Source organism: Oryctolagus cuniculus, chromosome 16 (assembly GCF_051225735.1).
Source record: "Oryctolagus cuniculus isolate XC-2025 breed Fujian yellow rabbit chromosome 16, ASM5122573v1, whole genome shotgun sequence".
Classification (NCBI taxonomy): Eukaryota; Metazoa; Chordata; class Mammalia; order Lagomorpha; family Leporidae; genus Oryctolagus; species Oryctolagus cuniculus.
This window is the reverse complement of record NC_142882.1, coordinates 53,287,216-53,309,234: the sequence shown is the minus strand read 5'-3', so window position 1 is coordinate 53,309,234 and position 22,019 is coordinate 53,287,216. Positions and strand designations below refer to the sequence as shown.

Here is a 22,019-nt window from a genome sequence, read left to right as displayed (position 1 = left end):
AGGAGCAGTGGGGACTCAAACTGGCGCCCATGTGAGATTCTGGCACTGCAGGTGGTGGCTTTACCTGCTATGCCACAGTGCTGGCCCCAGTGTCTTGTGTTTTAATGGAAATCATGCACATCAGTGTCATATCCTTACATGTGACCAGACCCCAGCTCTGTTACATCATCTTTGAGCCCTGTTCACTGGTTCATAGGTAACTGACAGATACATAAATTCTGTCTTGTAAAGGGGTAATTTTAATTAGCTTCCTCCACTTGTGGGAAACCCAGTTTTGTCTTTATTTGTAGTCATTCTCATAATTTAAAGTTCTGCTACTCTCAGCCCAAAGCTTCCTCAATGCCCTACACCCTGTGAATCAGATCAGTAATCTTGTCCTGCCTACCCGCAGCGCTGTTGGATGACAAGTGTTGGAAGAAACCTATTCTGAACCACACATACAGTAGCTGCAGGTGTGACACAAGGGCCCTTAGCGGGTGGAATGCTTCATATCCACCTGAGTGCAAAAGTCAGACATTAGTTCATGTACTCGCACGCTAGATTTAGCATAGCTGCAGGTGTTGGTTTTGATACTAACCTACAAAATCAGGTCTTCCTCACATGTCTGCCTTTAACTTGAAAGTGGCTGTTAGAAAAAAATGGTTGAGTAGGACGGCCTGGAGTGGTGGGATGCTAAGGACACAGTGACCAATATGACAAGGTTTATTTACTGTTGCGTTTCATCACCAGCAGGTCCTCGTGTCCGATTGTCTCTGCTGCAGGAGCTCAAAGTGTGGAACTGAGTGCTGGTTTCTAGCAAAATATCTAGGACCTGCCTAGCCTCTCTATGGAATGCCTCTTAGCTACACTTTGCGCAAGCTCTTTGTAATATACAATAGACCAGTCATTAAACCCCCTTTGGAGATCACAGTTACAATGGAACCCCTCTCCGAGGTCTCCCTCCCAAATGCAGGCATTTGGAAATGAGAGTCTAAACTTCTGTTTGTTAAGCATGTTCTGAAAATTGGGTTTCCTTTTAGGGTAATAAGAATAATTCTGGAATTACATAGTTGTAATGATTAGAGAAAATTGTGAGCATATTAAATATCACAGAATTGTAAATTTAAAGTTGTTATAATTACAACTAAAAAAAAAAAAAGATGTATTTATTTATTTATGTGAAAGGCAGAGTTACAGAGAGGCTGAGGCAGAGAGAGAGAGAGGTCTTCTATCCGTTGGTTCACTCCCCAGGTGGTCACAAGGGCCAGAGCTGCACTGATCCAAAGCCAGGATCCAGGAGCTTCCTCCAGGTCTCCCATGTGGGTACAGGGGCCCAAGGACCTGGCCATCTCCCACTGCTTTCCCAGGCCATAGCAGAGAGCTGGATTGGAAGTGGAGCAGCCGGGTCTCAAACTGGCGTCCATATGGGATGTTTGTGCTTCAGGCCAGGGCATTAACCCACTGCACCACAGCGCCGGCCCCTAAATTTATTTTTTTTAAGATTATTTATTTATTTATTTATTTGAGAGGTAGAGTTTATAGACAGTGAGAGGGAGAGACAGAGAGAAAGGTCTTCTATCTGCTGGTTCACTCCCCAAATGGCTGGAACGGCAGGAGCTGAGCCGATCCAAAGCCAGGAGACAGGAGCTTCTTTTGGGTCTCCCACATGTGTACAGGGGTGCAGGTGCTTGGGCCATCTTCTGCTTTCCCAGGCCATAGCAGAGAGCTGGATCAGAAAAAGGGACTCGAACCTGCACTCATATGGGATGCTGGCACCGCAGGCGGAGGATTAACCTACTTTGTCACAGTGCCAGCCCCTTAAATTTATTTTTGAAAGCTTATTATTATTATTATTATTACTCCCTTGAAAGGCAGATAGAGAGAGAGAGATCTTCTATCTACTGGTTCAATTTCCAAATGCTAGCAACAGCCAGGGCTAGAACAGGTCAAAGCCAGGAGCCTTGAACTCTGAGTCTCCCATGAGCGTGGTAGGGACCCACATACTGATGTGGGCTGTGGGCGCCCTCAGCCATGGCCTTCCCCACTGCGCCATGATGCCCGCCCCCCTCCCTTATACTTTAAATTTCATCTCTAGATTACTTATAATACCCAGTATAATGCCAATGCTATTCAAGTAGTTGTGTAGGGAATAATGACAAGAAAAATTCATGTTCAAACAAAAGGGAATTTTATTTTTTTAAATGATTTTCTACCATAGATGCAGAGGGCTGAATGCACTCCTAAGAGAAGAGATGAGAGGTACACAAGCCTGAGGCAAGAACAATCCTCCAGTTCAGAGAGGAGGGTAAGCTACAGGCACACCATGCTTTCTGCCTCCAGACCATTCTCTACCAAGCCCTGTGGGTACGAATCCTAAAGAAAGGGGCCTTCAAATAAAGAGCAAGCATAAACGGAGGGTACAATTCAAGCAGAAGCCCGAGCAGGCGGGGAATGACCTTTCTCTCCCCTGTGAGGTGACAGCCAGAGACCAAACCCACCAACAAAAGCCAGTCAGCTGCAGGAGGGCCGAATGGGCTCAGCTAGAGGTCAAGTCGGAGGGGGAGCGAGCCCAGTGTTCTCCCAGGTAACCAGAAGCCAGAGAGAGAAGAGTCACAGAGGCTGGACCTAAAGCTTATTATGCACCATCTGGATAGGGAAAAGGTAAAAACAGCCCATCAAAAGTTGAAAATCTAATAGCTGAGAACATTGATCTTCAGTTTCAGTAGAGCCCATTGAACACCAAGCAGAATTAGTAAAAAAATTAAGCCTATTGAAAATTCAGAACTGCGGCCGGCGCCGCGGCTCACTAGGCTAATCCTCCGCCTAGCGGTGCTGGCACCCTGGGTTCTAGTCCTGGTCGGGGCGCTGGATTCTGTCCCGGTTGCCCCTCTTCCAGGCCAGCTGTCTGCTGTGGCCCGGGAGTGCAGTGGAGGATGGCCCAAGTGCTTGGGCCCTGCACCCCATGGGAGACCAGGAGAAGCACCTGGCTCCTGCCTTTGGATCAGCGCAATGTGCCGGCCGCAGCGCGCCAGCCGTGGCGGCCATTGGAGGGTGAACCAACGGCAAAAGGAAGACCTTTCTCTCTGTCTCTCTCTCTCACTATCCACTCTGCCTGTCAAAAAAAAAAAAAAAATAATAATTCAGAACTGCAAGAATAAATTTTGGTCGGCGCCACGGCTCCTCCTGCACCCACATGGGAGACCAGGAGAAGCACCTGGCTTCCGGCTTCAGATAGGTGCAGCGCGACAGCCGTAGCGGTCACTTGGTGGGGTGAACCAAGGTGAGGAAGACCTTTCTGTCTGTCTCTCTCTCACTGCCTAACTCTGACTGTCAAAAATAAATAAATAAATAAATAAATTTCCCAGGTGCTCATAGTGGGGGAAAGATTTCCTAGACTGACAATAGATTGTCAAAGAAAATAGAGCTATTCTCTATTAGTCAAACTATAAATCAAGATGAGAAAAAAACAGATATTTTCAGATATGCAAGAACTTGGAAAGCTTTATATGAATAATTACTCAAGGTTCAAGTTACCAAAACAAAAATAAATTCAAGAAAGAAAGTCTTAGGACATGAGAAAAGTGAATAGTGACAATAGTAAAACTTCTAAGTCCAAACAATTTTTGATAATGTAGATGAAAATCTTAAGACAATTGTTAATAAGCTATTCTTAAGAAATAAAAGGATTATGTTAAAAATAGAAACTATTACAGTGGGCTAGCACTGCAGCATAGCAGGTAAAGCCACCGCCTGCAGTGCTGGCATCCCATATGGGTGCTGGTTCGAGTCCCGGCTGCTCCACTTCCAATCCAGCTCTCTGCTATGGCCTGGAAAAGCAGTAGAAGATGGCCCAAGTCCTTGGGTCTCTGCACCTGCATAGGAGACCCAGAAGAAGCTCCCTGGCTCCTGGCTTCAGATCGGCACAGCTCCAGCCATTGCAGCCATATGGGGAGTGAACCAGCAAATGGAAGACCTCTCCTTGTCTGTGTAGCTCTGACTTTCAAAATAAATATATCTTAAAAAAAAAACCTATTACAGTAACCCACTACAGCAGTGTCCAATAGAAATAATGAAAGAAATAATTAAAAATATTATTTGACGGGGGCTGGCGCTGTGGCGTAGTAGGTTAATCCTCCACCTGTAGCACTGGCATTCCATATGGGTGCTGGTTCTAGTCCCGGCTGCTCCTCTTCCCATCCAGCTCTCTGCTGTGACCTGGGAAAACAGTGGAAGATTACCCAAGTGCTTGGGCCTCTGCACCCACGTGGCAGACCAAGATGGAGTTTCATACTCCTGACTTTGGCCTGGCCCAGCACCAGCTGCTGCACTCATTTGGGGAGTGAACCAGTGAGTGGAGGATATCTCTGTCTCTTTCACATCACTCTGCCTTTCAAATAAATAAATAAATAAATCTTTAAAACGACAATAGCATCCCCGCATGCACCCATGCTATATTGGAGTACCAGGGTTCGAGTCCTTCTTCTGGCTCCTGATTCTAACTTCCTGCTACTGCAGGCCCTGAGAGGCAGTGGTGATGGCTCCAGTAATTGGGTTCCCTCTACAGACTTGAATTCACCACTCCCAGCTTCAGCCCTGGCCATTGTGGACATTTAAAAAAGGAAGCAGCAGATGGGAGCTCTCTTTGTCCAAAAAACAAATAAAGAAATAGTTGAGACGTGCTTGAAAGTCAGGGGGATGTAGTGAGGCCCAGGCTGGTGTACACAGCAGTGAGCTGCAGATTCAGGAGCAATGGGAGCAAAACAGGCAGAAACAGGGGCTTGTGACGGGGTCTGTGATTCTGCACCTGAGCCCATCAGAGCAGCTGAACGTGCAGTGTGTGGGCTGAACTGGGGCTTCCTTAAGGGTTCTCAAGAGATGGGTAACTGTGGGGAGCAACTGGGAGCAACTCGGACTAGACTAAGTTACTGGAATTAAGACTTATTCTATGCATCTGCTTTCCCACAATATGGTGCTGAGAAGGGAAACAGCTTCTACACAGCTGCCTCCAGTTCAACCAATAAACTGTGGGACCTGCTCCTGATTGGAGGAGAGCAGCGTACTCGGCGTGTGGGTAGCAGAGTTGGGATTGGCGGAGGAGGACTATAAAGGAGGAGAGAGACGGCATGCACCAGGAACATCTAAGGGGAACACCTGTGCAGCCCCCGAGAGAGCCAGCCAGCGGTGTGCCGCTCCCCCGCGGAAGTGGGGAAGCTGGCAGGGGCAACCGCCCTTCCATGGAGGTGGAAGGGACGGTAGCCAACCCGGGAAGAACCAGCAGCAAACCCAGGGAGGGCCGAGCAGACAAAAGAACAGCGCAGGGTCCTGTGTCGTTCCTCCACGAAGAGGGGGAGCGACAGGTAACAGGATCAGACATGTTTTTATATGCATATTTGTGGATGGGCTGCGTTTCTTTGAATAAAACTTTTTTTTTTTTCGGAGACTACATTATGTGAATATTGAATTATTAAGGTATAATGTATATAGGTGAACACTGCTAGGTGGATACCTGGGGAGGAAACCCTGGAGGACTTCTTTCTATTCTCTGTCCTCCCGTGTTGGAAACGTCAGTGGTAAGTCTGTGCTGATTAAAACCTGAAGGGCAGGACTGGATGGACAGAGATGACAGAATCTGCACTGATAGTGAAGACACAAGCAGAGACAGAGCAAGAGAAGACAATGGGGGTACCACAGGTAACGGAGGGGCAGCTGCCAGCAATGCAGGCGAGACCCCCAGAACTCACTAGCAGCAGCTTCGAGGGGTGTGAATACCCGGCGGCTGCACATGGTGGGACAGCCAGAGCCGTCCTGTTTCCTGATTGACTTCTGGCCCAGTTTGAACCCCAGGATTGTGGACCCGGGAAAATAAGAATGGCCCTTTCCTAAGACTGCTGACAACTCTAATCCTCCCACAATGCTCCCAGAACCATCAGTAACTGGGTCAGCTCCAGGGTGCACCGAAATGGAAACTCTCAGATACTGCCGATGCAGTACGCACTGGCGAAACCAGAACAACTTTGTGGAGGGTGGTTTGGCTGTTAAAACACTGAAAGGAAAATAATTCTCATTCTGTCACCCTTTGCCTATGAGAGGCGCCCAACTTCCGGCCCACTCCCCCAGGAATTTACTTGCTCTGATGTAATAGCTACCTGGTGAATGTCTCCCTGTGCCTACCACTGTGGCAGAAGCATGGGATTTGAATGGCCTACAGTACATGTCCCTGCCCGCCAGGCTTTACAGTCTGGCCAAGGAGAGAAAACACATCATCCAGTGAGCTGGCAGGGACAGTGCTGGATATGCCGACACTACCGGCCATCAGCGGACAAGGCTGCGGTCCAGGGAAACCTCCCTTTCCCCCTCCTCTTTCCATCTATCTATTCTTTTACCACATGGTTACTGAGTACTCACTACATGCCAAGCTCTGTAAGTTCTCAGGACAAACAGGTTAGCAAAACTCAGATGTCTTGAAGTAGGTAGGGGAGATAGAGCAAAGAAATAAAAGATGATCAGTTTCCAAAGTTAGGAAGGAAGACAACATTATGCTATGAGACTGTATAATTTGACCATGGGATTCAAGTCCACTTCATCTCCAAATTCCTTGCTAATCACCTTTTCCACTGGCAAACTCATCTTAAAAATAATATAGTGGCCGACGCCACGGCTCACTAGGCTAATCCTCTACCTTGCGGCGCCGGCACACCGGGTTCTAGTACTGGTCGGGGCGCCGGATTCTGTCCTGGTTGCCCCTCTTCCAGGCCAGCTCTCTGCTGTGGCCAGGGAGTGCAGTGGAGGATGGCCCAAGTACTTGGGCCCTGCACCCCATGGGAGACCAGGATAAGTACCTGGCTCCTGCCATCGGATCAGTGCGGTGCGCTGGCTGCAGCGCGCTGGCCGCGGCGGCCATTGGAGGGTAAACCAACGGGAAAGGAAGACCTTTCTCTCTCTCTCTCTCTCACTGTCCACTCTGCCTGTCAAAATAAATAAATAAATAAATAAACAAACAAACCAAAAAAATAATATAGCTAATTCCACTCCTAAAATTTCCTTTTTCCTCTTTAAAGTTGTCAGGACAGGTCCCTGGACTTGGCACGCAGCTGTCATTCCCGTGGCTTCTTAGCAACCATGTCAGCTTCAGATCTGTACAGCCCCAGTTGCAAACTTACTTAGTCACTTTCCATCTCTGTGACGTTGGGCAAGCTGTTAGTTAGACTGTTGTGAACCTCAGTTTCCTCAACTGTGAAATGGGAATAACAGTACAGGTCAAGCGTGTAGGACATAACACACATGCAACCCATGGCTGCTGTTACTGAGAATAGCATTGCCTGTAAACATAGACTCAGCCTAAATCCAGAGAATCAGGGTAGTCTGTCCAGATTTAGAGCCATATCTGAGTTAGATTTTTGTGCCTTATGTTTATGAAAGCTTTCTTGAGTGTTTTAAGTTTGGAGAGAGAAGAACAATGAAAAATTATATCGATGAAAGAAGAAGGACCTTTGGTGCTTGTCCTCATGGAGCATTTTCTAAATTAAAGATATCTTTGTAAGAGCTTCCAGCGAGCGCACTTTAGCTGTGTTTTGGCAGCACTTCGGGGAGTGGTGCTGGGGCGCTCACACACCCTGTGTTTCTGGAAAGCTGCAGTCAGAGCTCTTGTTCCTGGAAGAGTGACGTTAGAGTGGCCGTTTGCTTCCAGAGAGTCTATTACGCCCTGATTGCAGGGTATCACGGCATCAGCTCTATTACATTCTCGGCTCCTGGCTGCCACTTTGCCTTGACACCTCAGTTGTTTCCAGTTCTGACCAGTTCTCTGGAAGGCGGCTATGGGAGTGTGAGGGGCCCATCCACCTGAACGTTCAAGGATATTCTGTACCCCTCAGGCTGGAGGCCTGGCGGCACACAAGGGATGGTATTTTGATTGGGTCCTAATCCAAATACCAATGCTCACCAACCTCTCCGAACATAGCTTCTGTGTCTTGGATTCCTGCTCTCCAAGTGCTTTATTTTATTTTTTGACAGGCAGAATTAGTGAGAGAGAGAGAGACAGAGAAAGAAAGGTCCTCCCTCCATTGGTTCACCCCCCAAATGGCTGCTTCAGCCGGCATGCTGCGCTGATCAGAAGCCAGGAGCCAGGTGCTTCTCCTGGTCTCCCATGGGGTGCAGGGCCCAAGCACTTGGGCCATCCTCCACTGCACTCCCTGGCCACAGCAGAGAGCTGGCCTGGAAGAGGAGCAACTGGGACAGAATCCGGCGCCCCAATCAGGACTAGAACCCGGAGTGCCGGCGCCGCAAGGCGGAGGATTAGCCTAGTGAGCCGCGATGCCGGCCTCTCCAAGTGTTTTAGGTGTTACTACCCTGGCATGGGTAGTGTTCTCCCTATTTTCTTACAGGAAGATTGAGTGACATTCCGAAGGGTTAAGCTCAAGACTGACAACTAACGAGGGTTTCTCAGCCGTGGCACTATTGACATTTTGCCTTAGATATTGCTGGATGCTTAGCAGCATCCCTGGCCTTTGCCAGTCGAGGTCAGAAGCATCTCCCCTCTTCATTGCTCCCGCTGTGCCAACCAAAAATATGTCCAGACATTGCTCGGTGTCCCAAGGGGCAACATTGGTCCTCAGCCCTGGCTAGAGAATCTTTCTGGCTACAATGTCCCATGTTGAAATGGCAACATTTTGAATATACTGTATTGTGTTATTAAAAATTTTTAGAAAATGAATGCATGGACACACTAATACTTGATTTGAGCAAGACCTTACTGGCATGTCTTTGGCATATTTGAGCAACCCTAGGAAGGTTCCCACGGCTAACTACACACATTTCCTCAATACATTGCTTCATTGCCCTTGAAGAGGCCATGGGAGCAATCAAGACTGTAAGGAGATCCTTGAAAGTGCACCTGCTCAGCTCACTCTTTTTTTTCTTTTCTTAATTTATTTTAGAGGTAGAGTTACAGACAAATGGAGAGACAGAGACAAAGGTCTTCTGTCTGCTAGTTCACTACCCATATGGCTGCAACAGCTGGAGCTGGACCAATCTGAAGCCAGGAGCCAGGTCTCCCATGTGGGTGCAGGGGCCCAAGCACTTGGGCCATCTTCTACTGCTTTCTCAGGCCACAGCAGAGAGCGGGATCAGAGGAAGAGCTGCTGGGAGTCGAAACAGCACCCATATGGGGTGCCAGTGCTGCAGGTGGAAGCTTTGTCTACTATACCACAGCTCCAGCCCCCTCAGCCCACTCTAGGAAATGAAAGAATGAAGTTCCTTATTTCAAAGGAGTTAGTGTGTCTACGAGGCAATCTTTGAATGTAGAGAAGGTATGCAGAATAGAGTTGTGGTGAACCCAGAACTGCTTTTCTTAGAAAGATCTGCTTGCAAGGTTGGTTGTTGGCTGGTGTCTGGGAACTTAGATCTAGGGATCTTTTCTAAGAGAGGCCTTAAGTATTGTGCAAAGAGTGTGGTTTAGACTGTACACCTGCCTTCCTTCTGCATTTTCCAATTGAAGTTCGGTTTTTCTGTCATTGATATGAACCCTGTGATCTGACTCAGCATGAAGAGGCACATGCCCCGATTCTGAGCAGTGAATCTTGATGATAACTCGGCTAGCCACTTCTGGGGGAGTCTTCCTTAGTTATAGAGGGTGGCTTGAGGAAGGGGTATTCTTTTCTGTCTCTGGACATGGCTGTTTTCTGGGCATAATATTGTTAAGTGCTGCATCTGTGTCAGATAAAGGAGCCCTCATGGTGAACTTAGCAGAGCAGGAAGACGAAGATTCTGGGTTTCTGTGTTTGAGCTACTCAGTAAGTCAATGCTAAAGTCTCTGTATCTCGAGACTTCTTGTTTGAGTGGTTTAAACTTTCTTTAATTTGAAAAGCGGGGAGAGAGAAAGAGAAATCCTCTCAGCTGGTTCATTCTCCAACAGCTGGGACTTGGCCTGGCTGAAGCCAGCAGCCTATTACTCAATCCAAGTCTCTCATGTGGGTGGCAGGGACCCAGCTTGGGCCCCTGCCACCCACATGGGAGACCCAGATGGAACTCCAGGCTCCTGGCTTCAGCCTGGTTCAGCTTATTGGAGAGTGAACCAGTGTACAGATCGTTCTCTGTCACTCTGCTTCTCAAATAAATAACGATATCTCAGAAAAAGAACATTATATCTCCCTGCTAGCTAGACTGGCAGATGTGCCTTGATTGTACCAGTTGGGTGCATTTGTGTAAGATTTGAGTTCAGGTTTGAGTTCATGTGGGAGAGAAGCAGGGTTTGGGGCTTAGGTGTTGCTGGTGTGGCTTGTAGCAGCAGGGGGTCCTTCCAGTGGTTCTGCTAAATCTTTTCAATTTGTTGGGAGGCTTCCTCATGATGGCAGGAGGGGCAGCAATCTTGGCAGCTCAGTTTGGCTGTGCCTGGCACACTGATGCTTACTGCCTGTGGTCTGCTGCTATATTAAATATTTACAGCAGATAACAGTCGAGGGTGTCCCGGCTCTCTACAGAGAGTGCTTAAAGGGTAATGCAAGGCTCAGCCTGGCTTTGGAGGTTGTTTAGTCCTGAAGGAGAAGCCCTCTCCTGGTTTAATGTACGTGACATTGGTGTCCTTACACCCTTATTATGTTCCTTTTCCAAGGATGCTCCTACAGAGTAACAGCTGTATCTCAAAGGCTTCAAAGAAAGCCAGAATGTGCTCCCTAGAGGTGAACAATCTAAAACATCCCAGAAATCTTAAATATCTGATTAAAAAAAAAAAAAAAACCACCAGTGACTCAGAAGTAGGCTGAGGATCCACTGTGACCTTCAGGATCCACTGAAACTGAGCAGGGCCTGTGTGAGAGATGGGAAACTGGGCAGTGTGGCTGCTTCCTCTGCAAGGGTAGCTTTCCTGTAAGAAACATGGATTTTTGATCAAAAGTTAGAGATGGCAATAAAGACATGCAGGAAGTGACCGTCTGCTTCTAATTCCCCAAATATCGCTCCCTTCTCCAAGTACAGTGTTGGTGCCTCCCTCAGGACATCCTGCATCTCTCAGCTCCTCTTGCAGTCTGATGAAGCTGTAGAAAGCAGGGCAGGGACGCCCGCTGATTCTCTTAACGTGCCTGTTAAGAGCAGCCAAGCAGCCGTTTTTTTCAAAGGAGACAGCTGTTCTATATTTAATGAACCGTGAATTCTTGAGCAGTCCCTGTCTTGAATGCTTTTGAAAGGATGCTTCTGAGGTGTTTGCAACCAAGAACTTTGATTCAATTTCCAGACAAAAGTGGAGGAGGAGGAAGACGAGTGGGCGGTTACAGACCTCTGAGGGCACGCAGGTGTTCAATCTGCCCCCCCACCCCGTGATGCATTTGGCCAACAGGATGGGAGACCCAGCCTCTGGCCGCTCACAGCGGTATGCTTATGGTCAAGGTGCTGGAGTTTTCTGAGCTTTGGTTCACCCCACTCCCCCATGCTATTAAAGGGATTGATAGGGCCAGTGCTGTGGCACAGCGGGTTAACGCCCTGGCCTGAAGTGCTGGCATCCCATATGGTCATTGGTTCAAGACCCAGCTGCTTCACTTCTGATCCAGCTCTCTGCTATGGCCTGGGAAAGCAGAAAATGGCCCAAGTCCTTGGGCCCCTCCACCCACGTTGGAGACCTGGAAGAAGCTCCTGACCCCTGGCTTTGGATCAGCACAGCTCCGGCCGTTTCAGCCAACCAGAGAGTGAACCATTGGATGGAAGACCTCTCTCTCTCTCTCTCTGCCTCTCCTCTCTCTGTGTAACTCTGATTTTCAAATAAATAAATCTAAAAAATAAAGCGATTGATAAAGTGACGAACTATCCCGCACAGAAATCACCATACTAGAAGACAGGTACACCCACCCCCCTGACAGAGTTACCTCGGAGAGAGTCAGGCCACCTGGCCCTTCTTCTCCCACAGATGGTCAGACTCTGCCTATTGCCCGACAGGTACAACTACTGTCTGGTTGTACAGGTAAGGAAGGGTGAGCTCGGGAAGGCCCCCACACCACCCTCAAAGCCAGGCAGCACCCGCTCACCTCCCAGGCATGTCCGAAGCTGAGGACGCCCAGAGCCAGCCGGGACGTGGCCGGAGGTGAAGGTACTTCTTCACTCTTGGAGTGAAACTCCCTCCACAGCCCCGCTGAGCTGCTCTCACAGACATTCAGATGGTGGCTTTAAAATAAAACTCTCAGGAGGAAGCTAATTTTAGGGCATTGACAAGCTTCTTTCAAGAATAATTAGCTCTGTGTGGGCTTCAACTTTGATTACCCACCCCCACCACCACTCTGTCCGCTTCCGATTGTAGGAGCTGGGAAGCCTGGGCGCTTCTTTCGGAACAGAAGGGGAAATGAGACTACGAGAAGGCGCGGCGCGGTCCCCCTGCTCCCGGAGGCGTGGCACCGCCCCAATACGCACAGCTCCCACCGAGGAAGAAAACGCCAAGGCGGGGCTGCCGGGTGGGACCACCAACCCCCGCCTGTAGTGTGCGTTCGGATTTCAGGCTCTGGTTTCGGAGAACTGCCTAGGAGAATCTAAGGAGGAAGAAATCAGACCGCGGGAGCGCACGCAAAGCCGGGAACGTCGGCCGGTAGCTGGGGTCCGCCTGACAGCTACTCCCGCGCGGTTCTCCGCGAGCCCACGCCGCGTGAGAACCCCACCGCCCCTCGGATGCTTCCAAAAAGCCAGAGCTGCGTGCATGGCACAGCTAGGCCGACAGCTCCCGGAACCTTAGTCAGGGGTCACTCTGCAGGCTGGATATGCGTCTCGTGCCGCGCAGAGGGGCGGTTGGCCCCGGGGCCGGTGCTCGGGGCGCCACAGGGGCCTCCAGGGCCGTGGACACCTGGCATTGCCGTTCCCAGGCTCAGGAATGCGGCAGGACGCCACCTCCGCCGAGAAGCCCTCAACACCCTTGTCTCGGGGGCTCCTCGCTCCCGCCTACTCCGAGCGCAGGGAGCCGGCTAGCTCTGGAAGCCGCGGCGCTCGCCCAGCGAGCGCTCCGTTCCGCTGGGGACCTCGGGCCGTCAGCTGCTGGCGCTGGCAGCGGAGACCCCAGGCGGCCGGGGAGCGAGCGGGCGTAGCCCTGCCCGACCACCAGGGGGCGCCGGCGGCCCCAGGCCCCGAGAGCGAACCGCGCCTCCCTCCTCTCCCCAGCCCCAGGTTCTAATCCGTTGATAGCTCTCGAGGGCCCGCGGCCTCCGTGCCCCGGTCAGCTCCTCTCCGGTGCCGACCCTTGGTCGCCGTCCGACTTCCTCACGAAGGTCGCGTGCCCCTGCTCGCGGGGAGACACGTGCGCCCCGACACCGCCTCCGTCCACCAGCCCCTCCCGCGGCCCGGAAACGCACACGTCGCTTAAGGCCGCCCCGGGCCCCCTCCCCAGCCCCGCAGCGGCTGTCGGCTCCCGCCACCCCTCCAACCGGTCCCAAATCCCGGGCTCCCAGCTCCCGGGATGCGTCACTGACTCTGGCGGCCTCTTCCCTGCGCATCGCCCCACCTCCTTCCCCGGGGACGACTCCTGATTGGTAAGAGTTGGGTCTCCCCGCCCCCATGCGGCCCCGCCCCCATGCGGCCCCGCCCCCTCGCTGGGCCCCTCCCGTACTCGCCCCGCGGCGCGCGCCGAGAAGTTCTGTGCAAAGTCCTAGGAGCCCGGCTGCGCGGCGGCAGCTCCCGCGAGCCGGCCGGGGCCAGGGCACCCGAGCGCAAGGCTCCGGTCCCGCCGTCGGTGCCCGAGAGGTCGTCCGCGCCGCCGATTCTTGAGGCCGATGCAGGAAGTGTCGGCAGGAGGAGTCGGGTTTGCCTCCTCCTCCCGGGTGTGTGCGTGGAGCCCGGAACGGAGCGCCTGGGCGCTGGGCGGCGTCCCCGGCTGCGGAGCGCGCAGGTACGCGGCGGGGCGTCCGCCCCGGCGGCGCGGGCTGGGAGGGGCTGCACTTTCGGGGGGCGCCGGCAGGCTCCGCGGGCTCTGTCTGCCTGCTGTCGCCCGGGAGGAGCCGGCCAGCGGGAGACCGCCCTCGTGGTCACCTCCAGGGTCTTGGGAGCCGGACCCGGAGTGCCGCCTGGTGCCTCGAGGAGGAGCGGGCGCGGGGACCTGGGTGCCGCGGGAGTCTGGTTTCGCTGGGCGCGGCGCGGGGCTTCACCGCGTCGGCAGGATGGGACGCTCGCTCCCGCACCCGCCCCTGCGGGCTCCCCGGCGCCCCGAAGTCGCTGCTGGCCGTGGGAGCGGGAGGCGGCTGCCAAGCGGCGGCCCTCCGGTGTGCGGGATCCGCGCGGGAGCGCCGGGATGGGGCGTTTGCGGATGCCCTATTTTACACTGCAGCCCAGAGATGATGCTCCCAAAGGCGGGACTGGCTTCCGTCTCCCAGCCTGTGTCCTTTGCGGTCGGGAGAGAGAGCCGCGGAGCAGGCCTGGGCTGGGCTGCTCCCCGCAGAAAGCGCTGCTTCCGAAGTAGTATCCTGGGGCCCTTCGCCGCCCACCGCCTGTTAGCACAGAAGCCGGGGGTTGGGGGTGGGGGGGGGGCAGGGCTGGATCCGTGCTGCTGCCAGCTGAGCCCAGGGTCCACGCGGAGCCTGACACGCGGAGGTTCCCGTTTATGGGGCGGATGCGTGGAAACACTGCTGGTTTCCCAGCTGCTGCTGATTTCCACCTTCCTCTTCCTTTTATTTATTTTTTGCCTTCCCTTCCTGGGAAAATTCACAAGTAACAGTAACCACTACTGACTGAGCACCCGAGTCCCACAGTGTACACTAGATGCTCTGGGTAGCTTGTCTCATTAAGCATCTCCGTAGCCTCGTTAGCTGAATATTTTTAACCGGATGGGAGATGGAGGCGCTAGCAGGTTCACCAGGTTTCCCAAGGTTCTGGAGCGCTAGGATTGCAGCCCGTTTTGTCTCTCTTGTGTTGAGCCACTTCCAAGAATCTAAATGCTTTCCCACTGTTGCAGCTGATACACATTTAGCTTTATTGGTAACAAAAGCTCTGGCTTAGCCAGAACCAGATTTGTTGCTTTATGATGAGACACAGTTTCAGCAATGGCAACGATGTTGCAGGCCGCACAGTACCAGGCTGCTTCGGGGCGTGTTCTGTCCTTTAATCTTCGCAGTCTGGGACCGGCAGCCCTGTGAGGTTGTTTGCAGATTTCAGATGAAGAAACTGAAGCCTACTTCAGCTCCTTGGCCAGACTTAGTACATTGCTGAGTTGGATTTTGAAAATGGTCTTTCTGGCTGCAGACATGGAGGTCCTTCTGCTCTGTAAAGTCTCTTGCTCTACTGTTTAATGAGTGGTTAACTAATTATGCAGGTGTCTGTGATACAGTATATATTAAAACCATCTGAGGCTGGCCTGTAAACTTCCCCGTGCCAATGCTGAGCATCTGTGCTGAGTTGCTGAGGCTCTTACTGGCATTGATTTTTGTGGTTGAGTTTGTGGTTTGTGGGCCTGGTAGACTGGGGTAGGGTTGGGGGCTGGTAATAGAGGACGGAAGGAAATCCTTTCACTTAAATCTAAGGAGAAATCTCTTTGGTTTTAGCTGTGGTGGCAGATGAGCTCTGAACAGTGCTTCCTGTCTCTCTAGGGCAGTCTGGAAGTCTGTGTTCCCCTACACACAAGGGAGAGTTGGAAACGCCAATTCCAAAAGCATCTTTTAGGAAAATAACCGCTTTTCTACTCTTTCTGCCCTTGCATTGCAGCTGGGGGGTGAGGACAAGCCAGGGAAGCGTTGCCTGGTCACCCACAGGGGGCACTGGTAACCTGGGGCTGGGGAAAGGAGCTGGAGACCCCTGTTTCTGCCGCTTCATTCCAGTTTGGAGGGTGTTGCCGTGTTTTTCCCCACAGGAGGCTGTGGGCAAATCACAGTGTTGGTTATAATGTGCTTCTTGGCAGCAGTGTGTTTTCTCAGTCGCTAATTCCATTTCAAGAGTGCTCCAGGGAGTGCCCGTGCAAGTGGAGGGGGCGTGGTACTCCAGGGAAGGTGGAGGCTGTTAGCTGGAAGAACCTTCCATGCATCATGGAAAGTTGTTTACGGGCGCCCTGCAAATTCCTTCCCTATCTAAATCTCCTCGTTCATCAGTTTTCCGACTCTCTCGTCTGGAAACTTTCTAATTGACTTTCCAGTTACTGCTTTGCAGACCACGTTCATACTCACCCCAATGCTTGTCTCAGTGTCTTTCACACTGGGTGCTTCCCATTGCCCCTGTAGCATCTTGGGGGCGTCTCTGAATTCTGCGCCAACATTGCCTACAGGGGGTTTCTGAACACCATGTCCTAACACAGCACACCATGCTCAGGTGCTTTCCTGAAGTACTGTCATATTGCTGAAAAGCCTCTGGTGGCTCATATCATTCATAAGTCATAATATTACCAACAGCAGCAGTAGCTGCTCCACTTTTATGTGCTGGATGCTGTTATAAGTGCATTTGATTCTCAGAACAACATCAAAGCAGACACTGTTATTATACCCCCACCCCCCTCTCCAGATGAGGCTGGGCAACGTTCACAACTGCTTTGCAGCTAGTATCTGGTGGGGCTCAGACTCAGACCCCAAATTCTTTTCCCAGCTCATTTAAGCATAGATTCCTTCATCTAAAGTCAGGCTTCGTCTGCCTGGACTCAGCCTTGACCATCACTCTGTCACCCTCTGACCCGCATGCTGCTTGTCTGAACTTCATTGATAAAGCATTTTGCCTTTGTCCATGCACTTCTGTAACCTAGAAAACTTCTTCACTGTCTCTCCCTGTGAAAACCTAAGTCTTTGAAGAGGACCTCGAACTATGCCTGGTAGCATCATCTCTAAACCAAATCCCAGAGCTGTTTTTTTTTTTTTTAAAGAGTGTGTCTCCAGTTTATTTTTTTCTGTTTTTTTTTTTCTTTCTTTCTTAATATTTATTTATTTGAAAGGAAGAAACACATCCACTGTTTCACCCTTCAATAGCTTGGGCTGGACCAGGCCAAAGCCAGGAACTCGATTGGGGTTTCAGTGTGGATGGCAGGGACCCAACTACTTGCTTGGGCTATAGCCTGCTGCCTCTGAGGGTGTACAGCAGCAGGAAGCTGGGATTGGGAGCAGAGCCAGGCTTGAACCCCGGCACTCCATGGGGGTACCTTAACTGTGACATCAAATGGTCCCCCCTCTAGTTAAGTTCTGATCCCTGAGAATGCTACTGATTCCTCCCCTTCCCTTGGCACTTTGTACCTCTTATTTCCCCCACCCCCCATCCCATTACCTCCCAGCCTTGTTACTTACTCAGTGTATTGCCTCCCTTCTTAGATTTTTGGTACCTCGATGGCAAGACCAGTGTGTGTGCCTCGTGTTTCTGTCCCTCCCTTTGCTAAGCATGGGGTCCTTCCTGCAGTGGGTGCTCAGTGAGTAAAGGGATACCGAATCTCTGTTGTGTTCGCTTACATTCTGTGAAAAATTGGAACGTGGCATTTTGTGGCCTGGGTTTTGGTCTGTAATGCTTTGATGCGTTCCTCAGCGTCTACTGAAGCAGTGGGGTCTTCAGTGCACGGAAAACCCCTGTTTGGGTTGCCCTCCTCTTTGGATGCTAGAGCTACTATTGCGAGGATATCTCAAAGTCATTCATGCAGTCAACAGTATCTGCAGGATAAATGCCTTGCATATGAAATGCACGGCTTTTACATATCTGTGGTAGTGTTATTATTAACATGTGTTAAAACTTACAGAATTCAAACCCAGTCTTTGGGAATAGTTTATTGATCAGTAGATATTTCACAGTTTTTGAGCAGATCTGTGAGATCCTGAATCAGCTCCTGCTTCCAGAGTGCTGCGTCAGCAGCTCATTCCTTTTTTTTTATTGCTTAATAATATCCTTTTATATATCTATATACCATATTTTATTTATCCATTTGCCAGTGGATGGAACGATTGTTATTTTTTCTTTTTTTTAAAGCTTCGCCAGGTGGTCCTAATGTGTAGGTAGGAACCAAAGTAACTGGAAGTTCCTTTGAGTCTTGTTCACTGTTGAGTCTTGGGGCACAATTTGTGCCTGGCACATGATAGATGTCTAATAAGCCTTTGAGCAAATGAAGCATTTTACTAAAAATCTAGCTCCTATAATGCTGAGGTTATCAAAAAATCCTGGCATTAGAAAGAAGTCATCAAAGTTGATTGTTTAAGGTGCCAGCGCCATGGCTCACTTGGCTAATCCTCTGCCTGCGGCGCCGGCATCACATATAGGTGCTGGGTTCTAGTCCCAGTTGCTCCTCTTCCAGTCCAGCTCTTTGTTGTGGGAAGGCAGTGGAGGATGGCCCAAGTTCTTAGGTGCCTGCACCTGTGTGGAAGACCAGGAGGAAGCACCTGGCTTCTGGCTTCGGATTGGCACAGCGCCGGCCATAGCAGCCATCTGGGGGGTGAACCAGCAGAAGGAAGACCTCTCTCTCTGTCTCTCTCTCTCTCACTGTCTAACTCTGTCAAATAAAAAAAAAATAGTTGATTGTTTAGATCCTGATATGAACAAATCACTGTAAAAAAAATCAAGGAAATTTGAATGTGGATGGGATGCTATGATAGTTAGAATTTGTTTCAAAATGATCTGGGGTTGGGAGAAGCACAGAGGAGACTGGGATGTCTGTGAGTTCATGACTGCTGGAGCTGGGTGAGGAGTTCTGGGGTTTTTAATGCTCTTCTCTGTATCTGGGCAGTTACTGGGCTGCCTCTGGCCACATGCGGCTGTTGAGTGCTTGAAATGTGGCCACTCCCTATCGAGATGTGCTGTTCGTGTAAAATAGAAACTGAGATTTGAAGGTTTGGTTTGAAAAAAGAAGATAAAAGGGGCCAGCATTGCGCTGTAGCCAGTAAAGCTCTGCCTGTGACACCAGCATTCCATATGCACACCGGTTTGAGTCTCAGCTACTCCATTTCTGATCCAACTCGCTAATGGCCTGGGAATACAGCGGAAGATGGCAGAAGCTCTGGGCCCCAGGCTTCTGCCAGGGTGGTTGTGGCCATATGGGGAGTGAGCCAGCAGATGGAAGATAAATTCTCTCTGCTTCTGTCTTTCCCTCTAACTCTGTAACTGACATTCAAATAAATCTTTTATTTTAAAAAGGTAAAAAATGCCTCAATAAACTTTTATGAGTTTATATAGGTAATATTTTTGTATATATTAAGATATTAGATAATAAATAATGAAAACTAATTGCACCTATTTCTTTTTACTCTAAAATTGACTACTTAGAAACAAATTTTTCTGCATATGACTCATAATACATTTCTTGAATGGTGTTGTGCTACACTGTATATACATGAGCATTTTCATAACAAAATATTTTTAAAAATTAAAGATGTCTCAGTTTATTTTTTAAATATTTATTTATTTTAAAGGCAGAGAGAGAGATCTACTTTTCTTCTATCTGCTGGTTCACTCCCCAGATGGCCACAACAGCTGGGGCTGCACCAGGTTGAAACAAGGAGCCAGGGACTCTGGGTCTCCCATTTAGATGGCAGGGGCCTAAGTACTTGGTCTGTCTTCGGCTGCCTCCCCAGGTGCATTAACAGAAAGCTGGATCAGAAGTAGAGGCTGCCGGGACCAGAACTGGTGCTCCGATACAGGATGCTGGGTCTGTAGGTGGCAGCCTAACCTGCTGGGCCACAGTGCCAGCCCCGTCTGAAGTTTGTAAAATTCTGGAGTAAGGTATGTTTTCTTAGAGAGTTCCTTGAGAAGATGAGGAAATAGTGACTGACTAAAAAATGCTCCTTTTCAGAAGTGATAGGTAGGATGTAGCCTTTCATTCTCATTCCTGGACTTATTTCATCTACATAAAAAAATTTTTAAAAGGTTTATTTATTTATTTATTTGAAAGAGTTACAGAGAGAGAAAGGAAGAGACACGCAGAGACAGAAATCTTCATCTGCTGCTTCATTCTCCAGATGGCCAGGGCTGGGCCAAGCCAAAGCCAGGAGCCAAGAATTCCACGTGGGTCTCCCACATGGGTGCAGGGTCCCAAGCACTTGGGGTATCTTTGCTGCTTTCCCAGGCACATCAGCAGGGAGCTGGATCAGAAGTGGAGCAGCTGGGACATGAACCAGCGCCTGTATGGGATGCTGACATCCCAGGCCACGGCTTTACCCGCTACGCCACTGTGCTGGCCCCATCTATATGAAAATTTTTTTCCAATAACTGAAATGGCAGCAGAGGGGGTAGAAGAATTGCTCCTGTAGTGATTTTTTATCTGCTTCTTTTGTTCTGAGGTTGATGAAATCATTCCCACACTTTGGAAGAATCTAGAAAACTCAGTGGTAATTCCATTGTTCTTAGTCACATTGTTCACACCCATGAAATTGAATCTGCCCTAGGCTTGCTTTCTAACTGCCTCTGCCTAATTCTGTTGCTTGGGAGCAGGGATATGATTGTTTCCCGGCTCCCTCAGAGCCCTGGGATACGAGTGTGACTCTTCAATAAGAAGAATGTGTGGACTAACGCCTGAGACGCAGATGGCCTTTGTAGAGTTTCTTTAGATGGGAACGCTGTTGCTGTCTGATGTTTTTGTTTACCCACAAAACAGCAGTAAACCCAGTTCCCCGGGGCCGTGGGTGCTGGGTGACCAGGAGACAGGTGCCATGGTTTCTGAGGCTGTGGAGGCTGCGCCTGAATTGACAAATGGCCGGGTTTAGGGCAGAAGCACGCTGCCCGGAGCAGTGCCGCCGGCGAGCCTCAGCAGAGGCTTACCGACTGTCAGCATCCAGTGTGCTGTGTCGTGGGCTCTGTGGCTGAAACACTAAAATCTATTCTTTTCCCCAGTGGTGTGTGGATCAAATACTTTTCTCAACATAGGCATTTCTCCACTGTGTACTAAAATGTATCAGGGCCTGGCGTTGTGGTGCAGTGGGTTAAGCTACCAAACTGGAGTGCTGGAGTCCTGGCTGCCCTGCGTCTGGTTCATCTCCCTGCTAACGTCCCCAGGAAGTTAATGGAGGTGACCCAAGTGCTTGGGTCCCTGACATCCACGTGGAAGACCCACGTGCAATTCCTGGCTCCTGGCTTTAGCCTGGCCCAGCCTCCTCTGTTGCTGCCACTGAGGGGAGTGAACCAATGGATGAAAGATCCTCTCCCCTCTTCCTTCCTCTCTCTGTCACTCTGCCTTTCAAATACATAAATAAATTCTTTAAAAAAAAAGTAGTAGGAGTGAAGATTCCCATACACGTTCCTTGTTTTATAGCAAAATTGTAATATTTACAAGAAATTGAAAATTACAGTTTAAGTCTCATAAAACAAAATATTCTTCCAGAAATGATTTGTAGTGGGTCATGATCTGAAAAGTTTAGGGAGCAAAAGCTAAATTTTACACACACACACACACGCATATGTAATTTTCATCTCACAAGCGTTCTTGAGGTAAATGCCTCCTTCAAATTAAAACTTGCAGTAAGATTTCTGTTGCTACATTTGCTAGGAGCTCATGGAGCACATGCTGGGTGCCAGGCCCCGGCTGGTCTGGGGGACACGGGGATGAGTTAGGCAATGTTCTTTCCAGGCTTCTAGCCCGGGAGGGGGAACAGACACAAGACAGGTGCAGAACACTCATTAATGACAACCAGGACACCTGGCTCAATGGGAGTGAGTCTGGGTTTTGATTGGGACCCCGGAGAGAAAAGTTGCATTCTGCCCAGTGTGGTTCAGGATGCTGGGGCTCTGAAGGAGGCAGAGAGAAGAGAGTGTGGCTGGGAAGTCCTCAGGGCAGGAGGAGGTGAACAAGGCCCTGCCTTTCTGTATTTTGCTCCCAGTTGCAGGAAGCCAGGTAGACCTGAGCCAGGGAGGAAGGTGCTGCCTTCTCTTCCCAGCGTTTGAGATCCTCACTGTGGTGCTGCATGGGGCTTTATTTATTTGCTGATGCAAAGTGAATCCAAAGTTGAGTTTTGACCTCCTCAGCTGAAGCCGAGTGCAACCCCCAACAACCTGTCCTGCAGCCCAGAGCTTCCACGTGGCGCTGCTGCCTCCGAGATGCAGTGAGTGAGGGTGGTTGAGGTCCTCAGAGAATCCAGGGAAAGCCCCCTTGGGTTTGTCTCACAGGTGCGGAGCTACTCCAAGCACAATTCTGGAGTGTCTACAGAAACTCCCTG

General features: G+C 50.3%; 2 protein-coding genes across 10 annotated transcripts in view; both read left to right on the top strand.

The window, feature by feature from the left end:
* GSDME (gasdermin E) overlaps window positions 1-22,019 on the top strand; it is a 376,936-nt gene that overhangs the window by 66,737 nt on the left and 288,180 nt on the right. The window lies entirely within an intron of this gene.
* The window catches only part of OSBPL3 (oxysterol binding protein like 3), a 282,066-nt gene that overhangs the window by 66,741 nt on the left and 193,306 nt on the right, over window positions 1-22,019 (top strand). For 7 of the 9 annotated variants that reach the window (XM_051852843.3, XM_051852841.3, XM_051852842.3 and 4 more), the window contains exon 1: window positions 13,567-13,825. The exons of 1 other annotated variant lie outside the window; for it this stretch is intronic. The gene's annotated coding sequence lies outside the window, so the exon portion shown is untranslated. Of the gene's footprint in view, window positions 1-13,330; window positions 13,470-13,566; window positions 13,826-22,019 lie in introns of those variants that run through there. One more of the 9 variants, XM_051852838.3, reaches the window with a different exon arrangement.